This window comes from Bison bison, unplaced genomic scaffold (genome assembly GCF_000754665.1).
Source record: "Bison bison bison isolate TAMUID 2011002044 unplaced genomic scaffold, Bison_UMD1.0 scf7180017864499, whole genome shotgun sequence".
In the NCBI taxonomy this organism is placed as follows: domain Eukaryota; kingdom Metazoa; phylum Chordata; class Mammalia; order Artiodactyla; family Bovidae; genus Bison; species Bison bison.
In genome coordinates, this window is record NW_011495058.1 from 8,945,834 (window position 1) to 8,952,384 (window position 6,551).

General features: G+C 40.2%; 1 protein-coding gene across 2 annotated transcripts in view; it reads right to left on the bottom strand.

Annotated features, from left to right (window-relative positions):
- Positions 1–6,551, bottom strand: part of RALA (v-ral simian leukemia viral oncogene homolog A (ras related)) — a 60,635-nt gene that overhangs the window by 51,889 nt on the left and 2,195 nt on the right. The gene's annotated exons all lie outside the window — the stretch shown is intronic.

Below are 6,551 nucleotides of genomic sequence, written 5' to 3' on the forward strand. Positions count from 1 at the left end.
GAACGTGTTCTCCAGAACATGGGAGACTGAGCGCTGGTGTGTGTCCATCGCTGCCATGGGAATGCAATGTGCCCAGGATCCCAGCATCTGATTCCACACCAACATATACCTCCAGCCAGAGGCCTAGAGCATTTACAAATGAATTCTGGAGGCCAAATGGACCCAGGCCCTACAAACTTGCCTACAATTACCCCATATCTGTGTACCATGGGCCACCCCATGGATTACTCATCTAATTACAAATCTGACTTGCCTTATTGACTAAGGACTTAAGCCATAATCACATCAATACAAGGTGAGCCTAATTCATCTGCTAGGCACAGAAACCACTTAAAGACCATGAAAGCCTAGAAGGAAGCTCTTAGATTTTCATAGACCTATGGCTGCTTTTAACCTGTGGCACCCATGACTCACTGAGTGAAGATTACAGTGGGGTTTGGAAGAATTATATGGAGAGGCAGGAACAGAACTCAGGAATGGTTGTATGAACTGGGAAACTAAGGATCAGTACCTCATCTCGACTGTCATTACACTTTGCTGCTGCCCACTAGGTAAGTCAAGCTTCCTGCCTCTTGTATCTATCGACATTAGTATCGCAGAAATAGTGAAGGACTGTAGTCATGGCAAGGAATTTCCAGTTAAATTAATATCCAGTGTAATGTTTATCTTTGTACATGCACAGGGAAGATAATACAATGAACAATCAGCATCTCTATCAAAGACACTCTTAACACTACTATTTAACATAGTTCTGGAGATAGTAATCAATGCAATTAGATATGACAAACAGAAATATAAACACTGGAAAAGAAAAGGATAAAACCTTTATTTATAGGTGATATAACTATATATTGCAAAGAGTCAGACACAACTGAGTTACTGAACAACAAGTAACTGTATATCTGGGCCAAAGAGAAGCAATGATAAAATACAATGGATAAGAAAATTCTGTTTATAATAGTAACAACAAAAGACAAAATACAAAATATGTAGGAATAAACATGAAATGTTCAAAACTTATGTAAAGTAAATATAAATCATTCTGCAGAGACAAAATAGTGGATGTAAGAAAATGAAAAGATTTCGCTTATTTAAGATTAAGGTGTTCCAACATCATCAAGAGATCAGTTCTAAGTTAAATAGTAAGTTTAATGAGATCTCAATAAAAATAGTGAGCTTTTCAATGGACTTAGACAAACTGATGCTAGAGTTCAAATAAAAAAAATAAGACATGCAAGACTAGTAAAGCCCTACCAGATACTGAATCATATACAAAGCCTCTATGATTAAAACAGTGAAGTACTTACTGGTACAGGAATAGTCAGACATACAAAAGAATGAAACACACCCAATTACATATGGAAATCTAGCACAAGATAAAGGGAGCAAAGTTTTTTCTTAAAAGTAGCATTAGAACAACTAGAAAGTCATGTGGAAAAGATAAAATTAGATCCATTCCTTACATCAAAACAGAAATATACTCCAAATGGATCACAGAACTGAATGCTCTCTATATTATAAATAAAACTGTTTTAGTACTGAAGAAAGCGTGGCTAAATTCCTCTCTAACCTGTGGGTACCAAAAAGGCTCTCTATGACTAAAAATCTAGATGCAATAAATTTAATATATTTTATTACACAGAAACAAATTTTTGCAAGTCAAAAGAAAAAAACAAACAAACACACGTACCACTAGCAATGCCAAAAGATAACTGGGTAAAGTATCTGCAATACATGGCAAAGCTAAATGACTAATATTCATAAATATAAAGAACTTTTAAACTCTGAGGAGAAAAGACCAAAATTTATTTAGAAAGTGAGCAAATAACGTGAACAACTTTAAACATACAAAAAAATGGCCCTTAAACATATGAAAAAATGTTCAATTCACTTGTAATATGAGAAATACAAATTAAAACTACACTGAGATACCATTTCTCATCTTTCAGATTAGCAGAAGCTGCAGTACTCATATACCACAGGTAGGAATTCAAAATACTACAATCCTATAGAAGAAAAATTTGGCAAATCTAACAAATTTTACACATGCATTTACTCTGAAGATATGCTTTCACAGTACAAAGAAACAAACATTAGCATTATAACATCATCTGTAATTGAAAGATACTAGATATTACTTGGGGTTTCCCTGGTGGCTCAGAGGTTAAAGCGTCTGCCTCCAATACAGGACACCTGGGTTCTATCCCTGGGTTGGGAAGATCCCCTGGAGGAGGAAATGGCAACCCACTCCAGTATTCTTGCTTGGAGAATCCCATGGACGGAGGAGCCTGGTAGGCCACAGTCCACAGGGTCGCAGAGTCGGACACGACTGAGCGACTTCACTTCACTTCAGATATTACTTGTAGTGTAGTGTGTTAGTACTCAGTCCTGTTCACATCTTTGTGACCCAATGGACTGTAGCCCCTCAGGCTCCTCTGTCCTCGGAATTCTCCAGGCAAGAATGGAGTGGGTTGCCATTCCCAACCCCGGGATCAAGCCCTGGTCTCCTGCATTCCAAGTAGATTCTTTACCATCTGAGCCACCAGGAATAAAGATGTCATTAAGAACTGAGGAAATCTGGGAACTTCTGACAGAGTCCTGTGTAGGCTTTTAAGAATGCATGGGTACGTGTAGTTATGAGGTTACTATAGACTGTGGTCAACAAAATTTATAATAGGCTAATGAAGGCACTGTCCATAGTAGTATAAGGTAGATTTTATGGCAGATCACAAGGGGAGTAACTAGCCCAGTCTTGAAAGCTGTTTTTTTGCGTGTTGTTTTGAGGGATGGAGTTGAGAGAAAAAAAATCGAATCAAGATACAATTTTTGGAGAGGTATAAGTTAAACTTATATATGAAATTAAGGATAAAAGGAATTTGGATTTTTTTAATTAGCAAGAAGGAGGTGTCAAAGGGTTTTAAGCATGGGAATATCAAGACTGCTCTAACCCCCAAACTGTGGCGAAAAGACTGGGCAGGGAGACCCCAATCAGAGGCTGAAAGGCTGCTACAAGAATCCAGAATAGATCCAGATAGGGCAGCAGAACTAAAGCATCTGCAACCACTCAGTAGTGGGGCAGCCTCATTTTCAATGGATTACTATGCTAGCTTCTCAACTGCACAAGAAAGCAGAGATCCTGTGGTTTAAAGACTACAATTATGATCTATTTAGAAACTGGGGATCTTTGCCCCACCTTCACAGTGTATTTGGGGGTAGAAGTCATTTCATAATCTTGCTGTGTTTTATTCTCCAAGATGACATTGACAAACCCCGATATGTAGTTTCAATAAGTGAATTCTGCAATGAAACTGGATCCCAGACTTCAAAGAGATTATGTGTGTCAAGCATTATGTCCGTCTACTCAATCTGATACAGGACTCTAGTTGTGGTGTATTTAAGAATACTCATGTATTTTATGGAAGCCTGCTTTCTGGGTCAGAGAGAATACCCTCTGATGTTGAGAAATTAAGTTTTCACCTGCAGATGTAATAAGTCAAAGATGCAAATTCTTTTCTATAATTTATTCAAACATCTTTAAGAACTCAAAGCTTTAATTTCGTTTTTTCTACATTTTAACCAAATCCTTATGAGTGCAATAAAGTAGTAAGAAAGATGTTTCAGAGCTAAAGAAAACAAAACGAATAACTGTCACTAATGGGGGCTGGAGGATAAGTTCCCGTATCTCCTTCGGTCCAAGAAAGAGCTAAAAAACAAGATTTCAGGAAAGGTCACCACAAACAAGCCTCCAATAGTCTTCTCAAATAGGGACTATTCAGCTACTTGAAAGGTAAAAAGTAATCATCAAACACCAAAGTTGAGTTCCTAATAGTTTACTCTCCCAGGACATTTACATGAACAACACCCAACCATTTTTTCATCATGGCACATGCAGAAGGGGATGACATATGAAATACCATAAACAGATGACTGGCTGCTGTCTGAAGCCACCTGGCCAGGGTCAGTGGTTACCCCAGGCCCCATCTGATGGGCAAGAATACTGAGGAGATCAGTATCTTTGCTTTCTTAAAGCTCAGCTAAATCAAAAATTGAATTTTTTCCCCCCAGTCTTTCAGGATTAATTGCAATAGCCAATGCTCTCAGCAATCATTACTTCAAAATCCAGATGATATTACTCACTAGTGGCCCAGCTTCCAGCAATTAACTTCATTTAGCCTTAGTAAACTATGGAAAAGTTACCTCCTGTAGTGTAGAGATTAAAAATAATACAAGTAAAGTTCTTATCACAGTGCTTGGCAGGCAATCAATGTAGGAGGACTGCTAGGGTTGTTAAAATAAGGGAAATCTGACCTCTGTATAGTGGTTATGTCACTGAGATAAGAAACTGCATGCTTCGGTCTCCTTAGTGTCTAAAATGAAAAATTTCATAAAACAATGAAAACCATGAACCGTCTCCCTAATTCTTCAAAATCACAATCTTTTCCCCATGAATACTCACAGCCTCTTAATTCAATATTTTAAAAGTAACTGTCTTTGCAATCCATGTACATGTGCATATTACACTGGTACACACAGATACAAGAAGTGATACTGATGTATTTATTTCTGTTCTGCAGAAGCTAAGCTTGGAAAACCAGTGCAGGACCAGACATGGAGAGAAAAGAAGGTATCAGCGCTTTTTTATCTGAACCTCACTACAGTGAAAATAATCCAACCATCCACAGGCAAAAATTATCTCCCTGCAAAAATGGTAGACAACATTCTTTCCTATAATTAGCCCCCTTTCACTGAAAGCCCCGCAAAGAAAGTGTTGTATGAAGAATTACTTCAAAATAATTGATACAGATGACTGCACACTCAGCAGACACACTGGAGAACAGCATCTGGATCGCTGAAAAATCGTGTGAAAGTGGCTAATCGGTAAGTCATGTCAAGGTCATAACAAGAGAACTTGTTATGTCAGACTTCATGCACCCATGGGGAAAAAAAAAATGAGCCATTATAAGCAATTTTGCAATGTACCACACTATCCCACAGTGGTAACTCCCAATTCTCTCTGTTTGATTAAGATAGGGTATGGTTACAAACTCCAAACACAATTTACTATCACCAGGAAATCCTGATAATCCTGGGCAAAAAAAGCTCAAGTGTAAACATTTCCCACTGAATACAAGTTATTATAATACTCAATCACAACACCCCAAATATAATTTTAATCTTTCATGGTAGGATAGTTTTGGAAGGATGGCAAAGGATTCTTCTTGATTTGTCCTTTGACCATGCTAAAGAACGGAAAGACAAAGCAAAATCTGCATGTGCCCCCAAACTGAAACAAAAACACACAAAAAAACACCTTAGCCCAACAAAATAAATGACTACTAGAAGGCAACTGTGAGATCACCTACACATTCATTCACTCGGTGAAGAATTGTGTGAATAACTTCTATATTCTGGGCACATGCCATGTAAGCACAGGGATGAGAAAGACATGACTCTGACCCTGAAGAAATTCAAAAACTAAAAATAATGTTTTAAGAATCACAAGTCATTTTATAATATTGCATTAATAGAGACAAAAACGTAAGCTAATAAGACACACTGAAATACACTAATAAACATAAGCTAAGAGGAATACCTTTCCTTTAGTGGAAATGAGTTTACTAATTAAATGTGTTATTCAATATGTGGAGCATGATTAAAGTCGGAATTTATTTCCAGGACAAGAATTAACTCATGACACATATTTTATAACGATCCCCCCCCCCCGCCTCCCCGCTCCCGATACAATTCGTAAATTAGGTGCTTTTTAGCTTGACAGGTAGGGCGTGGTCCTGGAGTTCTCAAACAACGTCAATGACACTTGGATGAGCTCTCACAAGTCTGGACATTCAGGTTCCCAAGAAAAAGCCAGTCAACTCCCTGATTCTCCCTAAACCTTGAAACAACACTGCCACCTCTCTGCGCCCTCACCTCCGCCCACTTACACACAGATACCCAGCCTGGAGCACACACATCACATCTTTCACTTTTGGAAAACCTTTAGAACGAACCACGGAGGAAACACCCCCTTGCTCAAAACACCCTTATCGCGTCCTCGTTTCAGAGGCTTGATTCCTGACTATTGGCTAAACCTGTGCAAGAGCCCTGGACCAGCTATTTAGTTCAGTGCGGACCATCTAATGACTTCAACCTGTAAAACCCGTTCCTTTAACTGGCACAAAACGCTACCAGAGATGTTTAAAAAGCAACTGCCCGCAAACAGACAAGGAGTGGAAGAAAGGGGAGGGGAGAGGGGCGGAGTGAGGCGCGGGGACTGCGGCGACGGGTCCCCCAGGTCGCGGGCACCGCCCAGGCGGGGACCTCGGCGCGGCGGGCCAGAGATGCAGGGTGACCTTCCGACGAGGCCAACTCAAAGGGGTGCCGGGCTCGGGGGACCCCGCCGCAACCGCCTGCTCTCGAGAGGTGCAATAGTCCGCACAGCGGCGAACACGGCGCCCCGGATTCCAGCTCGGGCTCGTCCCGCAGCTGGTTCCCGGGCAGAACGCGGGAGGTGCAATCTCGGCGTCCGGGCCCTGCGCCTGGGCCTCGGATCG